This window comes from Eublepharis macularius, chromosome 10 (assembly GCF_028583425.1).
Source record: "Eublepharis macularius isolate TG4126 chromosome 10, MPM_Emac_v1.0, whole genome shotgun sequence".
NCBI lineage: Eukaryota > Metazoa > Chordata > Lepidosauria > Squamata > Eublepharidae > Eublepharis > Eublepharis macularius.
This window is the reverse complement of record NC_072799.1, coordinates 11,151,061-11,168,803: the sequence shown is the minus strand read 5'-3', so window position 1 is coordinate 11,168,803 and position 17,743 is coordinate 11,151,061. Positions and strand designations below refer to the sequence as shown.

Here is a 17,743-nt window from a genome sequence, read left to right as displayed (position 1 = left end):
GGCCTCCCCACCAGCTGAACTGGGCCAGTGGAAAAAGGGCTGCACCTACCCACCAACCCTGCTTGGAATGGGAGAGATGGGCTCTTCCACACAAGTTGGATAATCTACTTTCAATACTCTTTGGTGAACATTTGGAACTGCTTTTCCGTGTGCGGAACAAAAAATCCACTTCCAAAGGATTGCTAAAGTGCATTGAAAGTGCATTATTCAACGTGTGTGGAAATGGCCCGTGGTGTCCTGCTCAGCCCACCCCAGTCCTGTGTAGCACAGAGAAGGTGGCACTTGGCCCACCCAGGCCCCGCATGGTCCGGCAGAGGGGGCTCCCAGCCCAACACTGCATGTGGAAAGGGGCCAACTGGCCAACTAGGCAGGCAGGCTGCCTCTTTTCCCGTCCCTCCCCGGGGGACTGGGGTGGGCTGGGTTTGTGATGCTCTTAATATATTGCTATTTAATACTAGCCCTGGCTGTGCTTTCAGAGTTTGCAAGGAACGGCCATATTTGTCCATAGGCATACTTGAGCTGATCCCAAATCGATCATCCACATTAGTTACATTTGCTTGACTCTGTAAATGCGGCTTGTCCAAAACCCAGCATTTTCGGTTTAATTCCTGGAATCTTCTTTGTTGAGCTGCGCATTGAAACAAATGCAAGGGATACCTCTTAGCCCTTATTTGGACTCAACAACAACAACAGACGTTCACACATGTGGCACATTCCTAGCATTCAAAGCCTCTGCATTGCTCGTGGACTTTGCAAGTTCCTTGTCAGACAGGCCACAACGCAGAGGCGGGTCCGGCCTTCTGCTCTTTTAAGGCTACTGGGGGAGACTGTGGCTGAGATGGGACCTGTGGCTTCCTGGCTCATGCTCAGAGCTCCTAGCTTACACCCGCTCTTTCTGTGCATGCAGAAACTTTCAAAACCTGCTCTGATGCTTTGCTGAGTTGGGAGCTGTTCCCACACACTCCCTGCTCCCTCTGCCAACTCTTAGCAAAGGTCTTGGTGTGTCTTCCCACCGTGGGCTGCGTTCTGGGTAGCTTGTATTTGAACCCTGCCACTCAGTTCTGGCTTACCTTAAATGAACTTAGAAAAGTTATTACGGAAAAGTACAACTTGTCACCCTGTATGGGGGGGCATGGAGGGTTGAGAGCATCATAAACATTCATGTCAGGAGTTCTAAGACCTAGTGTACATATGTCTGTAGCATCCGCGTTGCTTCCCGGTGGCCTGTTCCCGTGCTGTGCTTTAATTGGTCTTTGATGCATTATTTTAGGCCTTTCTGTGATGTGGCCTCAATGAGGGGAACATTGCTGTCATGCGGGTTGCTTGCAGCAGTGGGAAACATCCCGCCTCTGCTGCTCTGGCCTCTGCCATTGCTCAGTGTGAGGGAAGAGAGTGGAGGCAAATGGCGTCACACAATGCTCTAAGAATACCCCTAATCTCTTACGTTTTTACCATAGACATTGGGGGAATTCCTAGAGTGTTGCGCAGCACTCTCACCTGGAAGTGATGTCATGACATTCTCACCTGGAAGTGATGTCATGGGATTCTATGATGTTTTTTCCGAAGACTTCACTCTTAGTCCTCCTGCCCCAACAACCGTCCTTGCTGACAATCTAGTCCCAACTGTTTTATGGTGGTTAACCGCAACACTTCAGAGGTCGCATGGTCTGTGGTGCCACTATGTCTCCCTTTGGGGCAAACATAAATATCTGTATTAGAGGTGGGCACAGTCCGGAAAATGGACCTAATTTTGACAAGGCTCAGCCCGGTTCGTGGTTCGCGAACATGCGGTTCATGGGACTCACATTTTCACAAATTTTGATCTGTTTGGGCCGGTCTGTTGGTCTGTGGTCTGTGAGTCTAGACATCTTGGCGCTGATCTATCAACTCCCTAGGCAATGGAGGGGATGCCTGCAGACCTTTTGCAGCCCTTAAAAACTTCATAGGCAGCTCTGCCTGCCAAGCAGAGAGCTCCCATTCTGCAACGGCAAGGTGGATGTTCTGTGGCCAATCTTAGCCCTCAAAACCTTGATAGGCAGCTCTGCTTGCCAAGCAGCGAGCTCCCATTATTCTCTATGCGAGCAAGGAGCAAGAATTAATTCCCTAGGCAACGGCTGGGAAAGTGTCTGTATAGTGAGTGAGGGGACTCTCCCCCCCACCCTTTTCTGTTTGATTTTGCCTCATTGCAACTCTTTGGTGCTGCTAGCCAATGCAAGTCAATTGGCATTTGCGACCCCTAGTATCTACTGGAAGTTTCCTGGGGGCAGCTGCTTTGGGGGGTCTGTAACTCGGACATCTAAAATCCTGCCTTGACCAGATTTGGAGGGTGGCTGGAGGAGAGGCAGCTGAAGATTCTCTGTGAGTTTGGGCTCTCTGGGTGTGAAGGGGGCGGAGCCAGGGCTGTTGGAAGTGACAGACCATGGACCGATGAACCGGTCCGTGAACCAGGCTGGTCCGTGAAAAGTTCGTGGTCCGTGGTTCGTGAAAATCGATGGATCACAGACTGATGGTCCATGGGGTTTTCCCAGTCCGTGCCCACCTGTAATCTGTATGTTTGTTCCAAAGCAGTGGATCTACATTTGGAGTGGAGAGTGCCTTCAAGTCATAGCTGATTTATGGTGACCCCTGGTGGGATTTTCATGGCAAGAGACTAGCAGCGGTGGTTGGTTTGCCACTGCCCGCCTCTGCAACCTTGGAGGTTTCCCATCCATTTATTAACCAAGGCTGACCCTGCTTAGCTCCCGAGATCTCATGAGTCTGGGCTCACCTGGGCTATCCAGGGCCGTTTTCACACTGCCTTAGTGTAGCGCAAAACTTGCACATACTGTCACTTTTCTTCCGCTAAAACCCATGCATACCTGTATAATCCCATAATCGTGGAGTTCCGTTTATTCCTCTTAATGACACTTTTTAAGCGGTTTATGGGAACGACTGGAGATGACTGGGAATGACTGGGAACGCTTCACCAGTTGGGAAACGCCTCCCCACTGAGCCCATCCCCCTTCCCCCCCCCCTTTTCCTTTTCCAGTCTGTGCCAGCGGGCAGTCCAGACTATTTTTTTTTTAAGGAAGAGATTTGCGCAATTGTGATGTTCCAATCTATTTACCTATCGAAACAGCGATATAGCGCAAAAGTTGGTGACACCCCCCTCCCCAAAAGGCAGAGTAAGTGGGTGGTAAGGCCCTGACATCAACTGTGACACGAGCAGTTACCACTGCTGCACGATTTCTGCAGACGTGTAAACTGCTGGGAGTGCAAGGAAGCGCAACGAGGCGCAACAAGTCGCAACGAGGTGGATGGCTGGTGATTCATTGTGCAGAATCTGCGCTATATTTGGCAGTGTGAAAATGGCCCGGGTCAGAGCAGCTCTATATTTAAATGTATACAATGGTGACTATTTGGGCATGATTTATTCTGCTCCTGCTAGTGGTGGGGTATGCCATCCCAATGTGTCCCCTGACTGCTGGAAATCTTATTCCGCCATTGTCGGATTTCAGGAGGCGTAGCCACATGGCATCTATCCCGTTTCCCCCAGCCGTAAGATCTAGAAATCATATTTTTATATGATACTAAAGAACAGGGATTCTTTAGAGGAAATGAAAGCTTGCGCTTTGTTTATTTGTTTCCTTCATTTTTACCGTACGTTCCCCCCAATGGTTCTATGCTATTCTGCTTATTCTGTGCTATTCTGCATAGAATAGCACAGTACAGTACAGTCAGCCCTGAGAATAAATGCTGAATTCCCCCATTGCCACAGCCTTGACTTGAGTTCTTCTTCTTTGCCTGGATATTGCATCTTGTGGTGAGTTGACGGCTTTTAATCAACTGGCTCAGTGTTAGTTGCCAGTGTAGGCTGTCTCCAGCACCCCCAAGTCGGTGGCTGAGTGGCAGAGTCCATGCTTTAAATGCGGAAGGTCTTGGGTTTACTCTGTGATATCTCAACCTAAAAAGAAAAGAGCACCTTTAAGACTAACCAACTTTACTGTAGCATAAGCTTTCGAGAACCACAGCTCTCTTCATCAGATGCATCTGTAGCATAAGCTTTCAAGAACCACAGCTCTCTTCGTCAGATGCATCTGTAGCATAAGCTTTCAAGAACCACAGCTCTCTTCGTCAGATGCATCTGTAGCATAAGCTTTCGAGAACCACAGCTCTATTCGTCAGATGCATCTGACGATGCATCTGATGATGCATCTGACGAAGAGAGCTGTGGTTCTCAAAAGCTTGTGCTACAGTAAAGTTGGTTAGTCTTAAAGGTGCTACTGGACTCTTTTCTATTTTGCTGCTACAGACTAACATGGCTAACTCCTCTGGATCTCAACCTAAAAAGGCTCTTAGCTAATAGGTGTTGGGGGAAAAACTTTTCTGCCTGATGTCCTGGGGAGCTTCTGCTATACAGAATGGACCATAGGGAGTTAGATGGACCAGTGGTCACATAGAATAAGACAGCTTTAAGAGATCAAGTGTCTGGTCTCATGAAAAGCAAAATTCAAGTCCAGTAGCACCTTAACGATTAACAAGATTTTCAGGGTATAGGCTTTTGAGAGACAAAGCTCCGTCCACCAGATATATCTTTGACTCTCAAAAGCTTATACTGTGGAAATCTTACCAGTCTTTAACGTGCTGCTGGGCTTGAATCTTGCTCTTCTAACTGCAAACCAACGTGACTACCTGCCTGAAACAGAGTCAGTAAAGCTATTAAGGGTTCAGTTATGCTGTAATTCTAGCCAGACATGGTATATGTATTACAGTGAGGGTCCCATGAATTAATCAGCACTCCCTGTTTACTGCCCATTTCATCTGCCAGGCCGATTGTTTTGTGGGTTGGGATCGCTCGGAGCTCCACTGGAAGGAAATTATTTCACCGTGCAGCTTGATTCATTGGCTTCGTTCTCGCCCACCGCTTCCTTTCCATTTGGCACTAAGGGCAGCTTCCAGTGCTGAGAAGCAGCAAGGAACTCGCAATGAAAAGGGGAACGCAAAAGCTGTTGTGGAGAGACAGTTTTGCAGCCCCAGCGCAAGGTGCTTGCTTAGATGTGATGGTGGTTCCCATTAGCGAACATCAGCATCCCTGCTATCTTGGGATACCTAGGAGAGAGACAGAAGCTGTTTCTTGCGCTCTGTCTCTTTGGCACATTTGGCATAACTAAAAATGGCCGTGCATGGCTGTGCCTATTTAAATAAAAGCAGGCTCAGTGGCTCCCGCTAATGCAAGGCCGTTTAGGTAGGATTGAAACAGGCATTTCTAGTGTATGTATATTATACGCTATTGCACATTATATTGCACATTAGGCATTTGATGCCATTCAGAATGTGTTGCAAAATTTAGTGAGAGGATTGTGGATGGTTCAGGCTTGCTGTAAACTTTTTCATGTATGCAATCTATTGCATCTGACGAAGTGAGCTGTGACTCATTTTAAAAAAAATTTATAGACATTTTATTTAAAAAGAAAAGATATGACAATAGAAAGTGCATAAAAAGAAAATTTACAAACACTACGTTTGGAATTACATTGAGACTTATACAAACTTATATAAACACTGCATTGGGAATTAGTTTGAGATTTGTGCGAGCACTGCATTTAAAATCACATTAAAGTAATAGAAAAATACATGCAAAGTTTGCCATAACTAGACTTAATTGTGTCATGACTCTCCTTCCCCCTCCTTGGTTACTTATACTTGTACAGACTATAATATCAACTTTTTTGGTTAGTCATTTCCCTGCGTTTTATCTCCTTATCTTTATATTAAGTTACCTTAATTTTGATTTTTGCCTAAGTAGTCAAAGAAATCCTAGTCAGGGGTCATTTTGTAGAAAAAGAGCTGGAGGAACTCATTAGCATAACTCATTAGCATATGCCACACCCATTGACATCACCAGAAGTGTGTCATTAGCATAGCTGATTTGCATATGCCACACCCTTGACATCACCTATCCTGGCTGTTTTGGACCCAGTCCTGGCCATTCAGGGCCGAAATTGGGCCCAAAATGGCAAAAAGGGGCTGAAAATGGCTGAAAAGGGGCCTAAAATGGTCAGGATCAGGCCACTGCTGAGCGGGAAAGTGATCCACCACCTGTCAGAGGCCCGATCTGGGCTGTTTCGGCCCAAATCCAGGCTGAAAGAGGCCCCAAATGGCTGAGAGTCAGGTGGGTGGGGCCACCTGCCATGTGACCTCATTGGGGAACTGCCGGAACTGTGTTCCAGCGCGTTCCCCCTCGAAATGAGCCCTGCTTCTAGTGAGCTGTGACTCATGATGAAAGCTCATATCCTACCACAATTTTTTAGTCTTATATGTGCTACTGGACTCTTGCTCTTTTCTGCTGCCCCAGTCTATTGCAATATTTATTGTACGTATCACTTTCTTTTTATACTACGTCCTCTACCTTTGTAACCCCCTTACTTCACGACTTGGGCAGTTTTTATTGCCTTAACCTTCCCCCCCCCCCAGCTGCATTGTTCTTCCAGTTCTGTAGTCTTAGTCCTACTGTGTCCCCCCCCCCCCCTTGGAGGCCCTTGCTGTCTGATTGAATTGCTTTTCATATTTTGTAATCTGCCTTGAGACTCAGTGAGAAAAGCAGGCTATAAATGCAGTCAATAACAACAACAACAACAACAACAACAACAACAACAACAACAATAATACAGCAACTTGGGTTGGACCGCATGCTGTGGTGGGAGACTTTCTGCTGGCAACCTTCATTGCCCATTGCCATTCTGAGCAGTAGCAGGAGAACCCGCCCCCCCCCCCACCAGCATCGCATGCAGCATGTTGTCACTTCTGGGGAAAACCAGGAAGTGATGTCATGTCACCTGGGTGATGTCTGTGACTTCTGGGTTTCCCCAGAAATGCCATCACAATGCATGCCACACCAATACCCCTCATGCCTCTGCCCCCAAAGCTCCCCTTTGTTGCCAGGCATGGCTGGCAATAGGGTTGCCAACTCCAGGTTGGGAAATTCCTGGAGATTTTGGGGGTAGAGCCTGGGGAGGTCAGGGTTTGGGGAGGGGAGGGACCTCAGCTGGGTTTAAAGCCGTAGCGTCCACACTCCAAACCAGCCATTTTCTCCAGGAGAACTGATTTCTGTTGCCTGGAGATCAGCAGTAATTCTGAGAGATCTCCAGCCACCACCTGGAGCTTGGCAACCCTAACCCACAATGCTAGCAGCAACTAGCTATTTTTCCCCAAGTGCTTTGGTGTGGCTTTTAAAAATGTGCAACCAAACACATTTGGGGGTGGGGGGAATGCCGTTCCAAAAGAACTTTTGTGCAAAACTTCGTCTTTGGCACAAGCGATGTCAAATTCCCAGTTCTGAGGATTTTCTCCAACTCTGTGTAAGCTCCTGACAAGGCAGTTACTCCATTCTAAGCCCTTTTAAATCCATGTGGGGTCACACCGAAGTTACTCTGCCTAAAATTGCCCTGCGGATCATGGAATGTGGCTCAAAGCAATACAGTGTGCGTGTGCACACAAGGAAACTGTGCAAGTGAGATGTAGCAGCATGTGCTATGCGGGCCAATTGCAATTATGTACCACTGTGGCATTGTCAATTTTCCTTTTTTAAAACTCTGTTCTTTTCAAGACTCTCTTGACCAAGAAAAATGGCTTGGCCTGCCCAGATACAAAAACAATGAACTTTGTTAGCAGAGTTAGCTCATCGCAGGAAATGATAAGGACTTGTTGCCCACCCTGTGTGAGAGCCCTTTCAAAAACCAAGAAGAAGATCATTGAGGAAAATGTGTTTGGAACGTGGGGTTGCCGCTTCCTTATTCTGTTAAGAACATGTTGCAGGCAAAGAGGTGTCAGTCTTTCTCCTGGTCTTTTAGCAGAGACTTTTTGATACTGACAGCCACGGTGTGAATGATCACAGCTCTTGGGGACTGAACAATTAATCCCAGTTGGAGATTCAGTTACATGCAGGAAACTGGGGCAGAGCGACATTTCTTGTCTTCTTTTAAAAAGCATTTTAAGGCATTTATTTCCTTTTTAAACTCTGGTGTAACAAACAGTGCGGCTTTTCATATGTGCCAGGAATGTTCTTCGGCCCTTTTCGTTATGTCCTCGTTATGTTCCCCTCCCCTTATGCAAAGTCACTTTTAAAACAATGTCCCTGCATTTTCATATTGAGACACAAGTATTACTGTTAAAGTTAATTACGGTTATTTATTTATTTTGTTTATTTGTCATTTATAGTCCGCCTTTCTTACTGAGACTCAAGGCGGATTACATAGTGTGAGATCAGTACAATCAGTAGCAAGGACAAGGGCAGGCATTTCCATACAGTGTCAAGGACATTTCCATAAACAGTGTCATAGGGTAGACAAGTTTGCAGAGACATAGCATTAGCAAGGATCCAATACAGGGCTGAAGGATTGCTGAAACAGAACATAACCCATTCTAGGATTGACATTAGACAACATGAAGCACAAGCAGCATATACGAGTATATATTCAAAGCAACAGATAATATGTAAAGCAAAGTTACAGTACACAATAACATCAGCTATGCTGTCTTTGGCTCCTCCAGTTGCCATCCTGTGCAACTGGAGAGCCAGTTTGGTGTAGTGGTTAAGAGTGTGGGACTCTAATCTGGAGAGCTGGGTTTGATTCCCCACTCCTCCACTTGAAGCCAGCTGGGTGATCTTGGGCTAGTCACAGCTTCTAAGAGCTCTCTCAGCCCCACTCACCTCACAGGGTGTTTTGTTGTGGGGATAATAATAACATATATTGTCGAAGGCTTTCACGGCCGGAGAACGATGGTTGTTGTGGGTTTTCCGGGCTGTATTGCCGTGGTCTTGGCATTGTAGTTCCTGACGTTTTGCCAGCAGCTGTGGCTGGCATCTTCAGAGGTGTAGCACCAAAAGACAGAGATCTCTGTGTCACAGTGTGGAGAAGATGTTGGGAGGTCATTTATATCAACTCAGTAAAGTGGGTTTGGGCTGAGTCATCCTGTAGGGGTTGATATAAATTACCTGCCAACATCTTCTCCACACTGTGACACTGAGAGATCTCTGTCTTTTGGTGCTACACCTCTGAAGATGCCAGCCACAGCTGCTGGCGAAACGTCAGGAACTACAATGCCAAGACCACGGCAATACAGCCCGGAAAACCCACAACAACCATCAATAATAACGTACTTTGTAAACCGCTCTGAATGGGCATTAAGTTGTCCTGAAGGACTGTATATAAATCGAATGTTATTATTATTATTATGCTCTTCTGCTCTGTACAAGGACAAACAAGTTGGTCACAAAAGAATAAACTGATACAAATCTGATATTAACATTGGCAATATTCAACAACCAGTGGGAGAAGTTTCGCTCTTCTGTTACATTGATATGCTGAGCTAATAACTGCCATTCTCCAACAAATGAATGTCAAAGAGAGAAATCCCGCTTAGCAATGTTTCATTAGGAGGATTGATACTTTTTCTTTCTTAGGGCTGAGCAAGGATTTGGGTTTTCTTTAGTCACTGAGCTGTCACAGACATAAAAGTGCTAAATAAATAAAACTCCAATCTTAGCTCATTATTTCGGTGAGTTTAATGACAGAGTAGGTATGTGAACTCAGGTTTCCTAGATCCAGGTCCAACTATGGCACTTCTCTGGATCAACCATGAAACTATTGCTTCCAGGCGCCTGTTCACAGTTTCTGCAGCCTCCCTGAAATCTGCTGCTAGCGTGAAATAAAGCTGAGTGGCATGTGCGTGTTGGTGGCCGCTCAGCCCAAATCTCTGGAACCGCTGCAGAACTTGAGCATTGATGGGCAGTACTCATGGTGGCAGTGAGTTTACCAACCTCCAAGTGAGGCGTGAGGTTCTCCTGGAATTACCACTGATTTCCAGACTACAGGAATCAGTTCCTCTAGAGGAAATGGTAGTTTTGAAGAGCGGACATGATGGTATACCGTAGAGTCTAGGAGAAACAGAAGTTCTAGAGTGACCTCACATCCCCCTTGAGCTCCTTTCCCTCCCCAATCTTCTCCTAAGCACCCCCCCCCCCCAAATCTCCAGGAATTTTCTGAACTGGTGTTGGCAAATGGAGGTGCCAGGTTGTGGTAGCAGTCGGGTTCTGTTCCGTTTTTGTGATTCACAGCCCTCCATCACCTCAGTTGGCCAAAGCCTCTGGTTGAAAACCTTGCAACAGACAGGATCGCACGTGAGGGAAAATGGGAAAGAATCTCTTTGATAATAGATCTAAAGCGAGTGATTGTAAAAGAGGATCTGTGCAGGCGAGGCCCTCGTGTGAGTGAAAATAAGTGTCGTCCTAATCTTAAACTTGTTCTGTGCTCTAGTTGCTTTTTATAGACAGTCTGTAAGGATGACCGAATTTATCCTGAAGTGACCTCTTCATCCTGTAGGACTTCATCTGTAGCTTCCTGCCTGCAGGTCAAGATGTGTGGTGAAACAGTCATCTGTAACTACCACCTCCTCTCTCAGGTTACACCCCCCTCCCCAAGATAGACTGTTTTTGCAGGGTTGCCTAGCAACCAGCAGGAGGACTATGGGTAGGGTAAGGGGAAGCCGTGATGCAGGTTGTGACATCATCACTTCCAGTAAAAAAGAAGGCAATTATAGAGGTTGTAGGAATTGCTGAAAACTCTTTACCATAGAGTTTCCAGTGATTGCTAGAGCTACTTTATGTCACTTCCATTTTTTACTGGATGTGATGTGATGCCACACATTGGGTTTTAAAAAAAATTTCTCCTGCCACCATGGTGGGCAACAGGAACAGGGGTGAGAATTCCCTTCTCCTCCTCAGAGGAATGGGACCCTTATGACTTTCTAATAATCTCCACACCAAGAAATCATTTAAACAGTTATGAGGACGAGTGGGATCCTCAAAGTTTACAGAGTATTCGAGGTTAGAGTTCTGGGTGCACCTGGCCTTGTTATTAACATCCAACCCATTTTGAAAAGTAATGCAGGGTTTCCAGAAATTTCAGACATGCGTGATGACACTGTTTCTAGTTTTTCAGGATGCGTATATTGCTCAATATCACACATGTGCCTGTTGAGCTGAAATGCACGTTATGTCGTAGAATCATGCTACCGAGGGACCTGGTGCTGCAGAAGCAGCATATAGACTTTCACATATCTGAAATGAGCTTCTGTTTGAACAAAGATGGGGCAAAGGCTCTCCTTTTCTCAGCGCACAGGAAGACCTCTTAACTGGCAATTCCATCTTTTAATCTTCCGTCTCGGATCGCTGGCATGTGTGGCTATAATTACCTAAGCCACCTTAATGCTTTGCCTAATTCTGTTCTGTGTGTGTTCACGTGAAACTGCTGAGGGACAGAAACCGTCCAAAGAATTTGCTGTGTTGGGAAGAAACGTTAAAACAAAACCCTCCAAAAATCCCACTTAGTAATGTTGTAAGCCAGAGAATTTCGACATGTGCTCAGAAACAACTGGGTTGCAGAGCTGATCGCTCGAACACAAGTGCTGCCTTTTGAGGGGTGGGGGATTAAACATTCTCTATCCAAATCTCTTGAGAAGTGTGGGAAAGTTTGGGGGGGAAAGACCTGCCTGATCCTGGCAGTGGCTGAACCAGCAAATCAGTGTTGGGGATAGTGTACGAGGATTGGGTGGAGATACCCATTTTGAGAATCTCAGGGCTACCCCTGAAAATGGCAGCCCTGTGTTGATTTTCCCCTTTCCTTTCTGTAATGTACAGTGCATCTTAACCCTTGTCCTGCTGTCATTATACTATGTGTTTTTTTGGCTATGTTCTGTATTGTTGGCTGCCAGTGGAAGGATTTTGGAAATTTGCAGTGTAGTAGTGTCACAACAAGGGGAGGTCTAGTGGCTCTAGAAGTTCTGGAGGAGGAGATCCTCTTTCATGGCTGCCAGTTTTTGCCGCTGCTCCCATGTTTCTTGAGACACATAGCTACTCCTACAGTTTCACAGCTATGGGGGTTAAAATGTTGCTGTCCGCTCTTGCCCAGCGTAGCATTGCAACAAGTGCAAGAGCTCTTATGCAAAACGGCAACGGTGGAAATGGGAACCACTCACATTTGTAAAGGTCTTTTGGTAACTAGAGCGGCCGCTATGACAGGTATAGACCAGTTGCCTAATGCAATGCCTCGTTGCAAATGATGGGTAATAGGTTAGGTCACCTTCCTTGCAAATGCTATGTTAGCGCAAGAAGTATTGCTTACATTGTTGACAAGATCGGTGTAGATATGCTATTGCAGGCTGCATGAAGTGGTAGCTTGCAGGTGGCGACTGGCTTGTCCTTGGGCCAAAATGATGGACAGGTGGAGGTGGTTGGTTCAGTTGTCCATCTAGGTGGACCCTTCTCAGGTGGGTTCATGTTCCTTGGCTCTTGGCCACAAAGTGAGTTTGATCTTCGTGCAACAAACTCAGCCTGTTCCGGTTTTGCCTCCTTGGCAGACTCTACTGGTCCGTGTGGAGCTGGTGCAGCTGCCAGGGGAGAGCTTTCGCTCTTGTGCCCCAGAAATCCTTGCTAGGCTTCGTAGCCCTGTTCCGATGGCAGCCACTAGACTTTCATATTGTCTCTGTGCTTTGCTTAGGTATTCGGTGGGCTGGAAAAACTGTAGGGTGACCCAGCCTGCCCCCAGATCCCCTAGCCTCTCCCCATATGTACCTTGGAGAACTCTTAGATATGCAGGTAAACACCTACTGGTGGTCCCTGGCCCCAGGGAGGCTCGGCTGGCCTCGACCAGGGCCAGGGCATTTTCTGTCCTGGCCCCAACCTGGTGGAACTCTCTGTCGGAAGACACTCGGGCCCGCCAAGATCTTGTATCTTTTCGGCGGGCCTGTAAGACCGAGATGTTCCGCCAGGCATATGGTTGAGGCCAGCACTGGATCCATCTAATTAGCCTCCCTGCCGGTCTCCTGTCAGTGGGGGGAAGCCTATGGTCCATCTGCCTCCGCATGCTTGAGGAGTTAGAGGTTCACCAACCCACACCTCCACCCTTTTCTTCCCTTGTGTATGGTGGGCGGGGAAAGGGGGAAGGGTGTCCCATTTGGAATGTGGATATCCATGAGATGTTATTTTATTGGTTTTACTTCTTGTATCTTATTTATGATTGTGACCCGCCCTGAGCCTGCTTGCGGGGAGGGCGGGCGAAAAGTCCAATAAATAAATAAATATAAATAAACTAGCAGGAACTCTTTGAGAGGGTCATTCTCCCTTTTCACACACTTCTGATCCAGCCCTTAAAGTGTGCAGTCAGGTGGGAAACTGCCCTCTTCTCCTACTCATACACACTCGGGACAATTCTGTGTTACCTCTTTGGCCATTTGTCTGTGTGTAAAATATGGCAAGTAAGTGATCCGCTACAACATTGCTGTAGAGATGATCAGGAAGAGATGCTGTTAACTGCGTTGCAGTTAAATTCACCGTGCAAAAGGATCAAAATCGCTAGTAAAGTTGTACTTGGCGGTGCTTTCTTGAAACAGTGCTAATTGTTGTCACGGTGAGAATTCATAGAATTCCCACAGCCCAAAGGATTTTGTTTCCTTGCATAAAATCTTATTATATGGGGTTTTCTTTGGTAAATCAGATCTCATGACTTTGTAAAGTATAAAGAGGCTGACTTACGAACCTTGAACTTGTGGGAACTGTTCTTTTTGCTTAGGTATCTTCCTATGCAACCCTCTTTTTTTTTTTTTTTTTGGTAACTTGAACGTTAGATAACTAGCGTCTGCTCAAAGCTAAGCTGCAAGGGGTCGCTTTATTTTATTGATCGACAGAGAATCACAATGCCGTCCTGAGCAGAGTTACATGCTTCTAAGTCAGTTCAACCCAATCGGCTTAGAAGGGTGTAACTCTGTTTAGGATGTCAGAGTCGAAAGGATGGATTTTATTGTTTTTCACTGTAATTCTTTTATTCTTCTGTATTGATTGCAATGCTTAAAAAAGCTAATGGACGAAATGCTGGGTATATGACTACTAAGCATGAAAAACTGAAAAAGTCAGCCTGGCAGAACGTTGTGCTGTTGGACTTAGAGCCAAGCTACAAGTGACGCCTGACACAGGTTGGCCACTTGTCAGCTTCCCTCAAGTTTTGATGGGAAATGTAGGCGTCCTGGTCTTACAGCTTGGCTCTCCATTTAATTGAAGTTTACAGAAACCCACACACACACACCCAGCGGAGGGGAAGGGAGGCATCCGGCGAGAGTCCGACGCCTGCACTCCCCTCCCGACCGCATATTCTCCCACCCATAGACTGTTGCTCTGTAAAGTTCAAAATGAAGAGCCTAGCTGCAAGACCAGGATGCCTACATTTCCCATCAAAACTTGAGGGAAGCTGACAAGTGTCCAACGTGTGTCAGGCATCACTTGTAGCTTGGCTCTTAGACAGGATTCATTCATCATGGTAACCTTGGCAAAGAAGTTTGTTTCTGTGTTTATCTAGAGCAGCCCAGCTTCCAAACAGCAGATAAAACCCCACCTTTGTTTGACTCCTTTGCTAGAATAACCCCAGTGCTTTGCCACTAATCCTGTGTGGTTAGTCCTTAATATTTCAGCACTGGGTGGGGAAGTGAGGCTAAGAGACAGGGCTGTGGCAAAGACCACCCAGCGAATGTGTGATTTAGCTGCAAGACTGAACGGAGGTATGCCAGGGGCAAAGCCACCATTTTTGTTTACTGGCGCCAACGCTAGAGTTATTAGCCAAGCTGTGCTTCCACCGCCCTCTTTTCCTACAGTGGCCAGCCAGGCGTCTTTAAGAAGTTAATAAGCACAGAGGCAACATTCCTCCCTTTTTGCTTGTCTCCAGCAGCTGGGATTCAGCGGTGTAGTGCCTCTGAACAGAGAGGTTCCATTTAGTTTTTATGGCCAATAGAAGACCTGTCCTCCGTGAATCCATTTTTAAAGGCAATGGCTATCATTTCACGAGTCCTAGCGTGATAGACTAGGGTGTCAGATGATGGCCAGTAAAACCGTGTTCAAGCCCTTCTTAAATAATCTTGTTAGATCGCTGCGGATGGCAGGCAGTTATAGCCTCTGCCTGTCAATTGGTGGGAGGGAGGCAGGCCACCTGGAGATTGCTGGTCATTAGGGGAGACCGGAAGGCAGACTCGGGAAATGGGTGCAAAGGTGCCCGTGTTCCTGGCCAATGATGTCACTTCTGGTACAAACTGGAAGTGATGACTAGAGATGGGCACGAACCGGAAAAAAACCAAACCATGTGGTTCATGGTTTGTCAAATTCCATGAACCACGAACTTTCATGAACCTGCCCCTGGTTCACGAACCGGCTAGTTTGGTCCGTGAAAATGGCACTTCCGAGCCAGAAAATGGTCACTTCCGGGCCAGCAGAAGTTCACTTCCGCATCAGCAGAAGGTCTGCAGGAAGTCCATCCCTTGTTGCCTAGGAAACTGATTGATTGGCACCAGGCTGTCTGCAGTGACGAACCAAAAAATGAACCAGCCTAAAAGTTTGTGGCGGTTTGTCAGAAATGAGGTCTGACAAACCGTGGTTCGTGAACCACGAACCGGCCTGGTTCGTTCTTAATTTTGGTTCGTATTTCGGTTCGTGCCCATCTCTATGACATTGCGATGGGGCCACTTTTTTAGGAATCACTCAGCCTGTATGTTTTGGGCCTATTCATAAAGAATGTGATTTATGTGATGCTGTTGTGTCCAGGTCATACTGAAAGTGAAGTGATGTCATCTCCAGGCTCCACAGAAGGAACCTGCTGCCCTTCTACTGGTTGCTAGGAGGACCAGTTAACCTTTTTCCTTAACTGGATGTTCACACTGGGATACCTTGCATCGGTCATGCTCTTTCTCTCTCTGTGCCTAATCTGCTTCACAGAGTTGTTGTGCTATAATAGTTCCTTTGGCCCATTTGGTACTTATGGCCAATGGTAGCATCTGAAAACTTGGTTTACAGTTTGGTGTAGTGGTTAAGAGCAGGGGACTCTAGTCTGGAGAGCTGGGTTTGATTCCCCACTCCTCCACTTGAAGCCAGCTGGGTGACCTTGGGCTAGTCACAGCTCTCAGGAGCTCTCTCAGCCCCATCTACCTCAGAGGGTGTTTTGTTGTGGGGATAATAAAAACATACTTTGTAAACCGCTCTGGGTGGTTAAGTCATCCTGAAGGGCGGTATATAAATTGAATGTTGTTGTTGTTGTTATCAGGGCTTTTTTTCTGGGAAAAGAGGTGGTGGAACTCAGTGGGTTGCCAGCACAGGCGACAACTCCTGGTGGGAGGTGGTGCCCCTGGTAGCACATATACATGCACAAAGTGTGCGCATGCTCCCAGGACCACAAAATGACATCACTTTGGGTCAGCTGGAACAAGGGGGGAGATTTTTAAAGTTTAAATTGCCCTCGGTGAAAATGGTCAAATGGCCACTGGCCCCGCCCCCTGATCTCCAGACAGAAGGGAGTTTAGATTGCCCTCCGGACCGCGTGGAGGGCAATCTAAACTCCCATCTGTCTGGAGGTCAGGGGGCGGGGCCAGCGGCCATGTGACCATTTTCAGGAGGTGCTGGAACTCCATTCCACCATGTTCCAGCTGGAAAAAAGGCATCATCATCATCATCATCATCATCATCATCATTATTACCACCACCACCACCACCACCACCTCACTGCTCACTCCAGGCTTTTTATCAATAACTGGGCCTGTCTTAACTATTCAAACAGAAGTAACCCTATGATTGGTAAAATGAGAGGATAATGAGGTTGGAGGGACTTGCTTTCCTTCTTCAGCTTCCTTCCTTTTTAAAAAATGAGTGAATGATCTTGTATCTTCCATTGAAAATACCTTCCTTAATAACTGTTCCTGTCTTGTTTGGGTATGAAGTGGCAGGGGACCATTGTGTGGGAATATAGGGGGCACATCACTTCCAGTAAAAAAAAAAAACGGCAAGTAACATAAGGTTGCTCTAGGAGTTGCCAGAAACTCTATGGTAAAATTTTCATTTTTTTTTTTTACTGGAATGAATGAGATGCCACATTCAACTCAGAGCAGTGGTGGCAGCAATGGGGTAGGGGGCAGTGATCCCGCACTGGGGGAATGGGACCCCATCTTCAGGAGGTCTCCTCCACAGCTGCAGAACTCTAGTGCTCTATCTAGATCAAGAATCAAGATTGCTGTGGGATGTTTTTGCGTGCTCCTCTTCTATTAGGAAAGATTTTTTGCAACAGGTTCCTGCTCAGAACCTTTTGAAAGCAAGGAACAGCTTGGACAATTGAACTCAGTGGGTTTGTTTGTGTGTGTGTGTGTGTGTGTGTGTGTGTGTGTGTGTAGGAGGAGGTGTTTGCTTTGACATTCAGGCTCCATCTGGTGGATGTAGAAGTGCCAGCCTATGTAGATGCAAAATGCAGAAAATCTCCCCCTGCCACTGCTCACTTGGCTGGAGGGTGAATAGAGAAGGTACTGGGGGCAACTTAACTGTTGCCATGTGCCCTTGAAGGCAACGTTGTCACATCGCCAGCAATGTAATGATGTAATTTCCTTTGCACCTGGAAGTGACATCATTAAGTCAGCAGCGAAGCCATGGTTTGGGGGCAAAAAATATAGAATTGTGGCATGCCGACAATGTGATGTGTCAGTTTCAGAAGTGGAGATGTGACAACATTGCTGGCAAGGGCCTACGGTAACGGGTGAGTTCTGTCCCCTGCCGTCTCCCCCTGCCAGTTGCCAGGGTGAACCTGAGACCATGTACAATAGTGCTTCTTGCATACTGCTTTCATTTCCGAAAAGACTGTCATCGGTCTCCAGACTTATTTTGCTTACTGTAACCTGGTAGAATCAGCAT

The 17,743-nt window shown here is 46.7% G+C and overlaps 1 protein-coding gene across 2 annotated transcripts in view; it reads left to right on the top strand.

Annotated features, from left to right (window-relative positions):
- Nucleotides 1–17,743, top strand: part of SLC4A4 (solute carrier family 4 member 4) — a 257,837-nt gene that overhangs the window by 65,925 nt on the left and 174,169 nt on the right. The gene's annotated exons all lie outside the window — the stretch shown is intronic.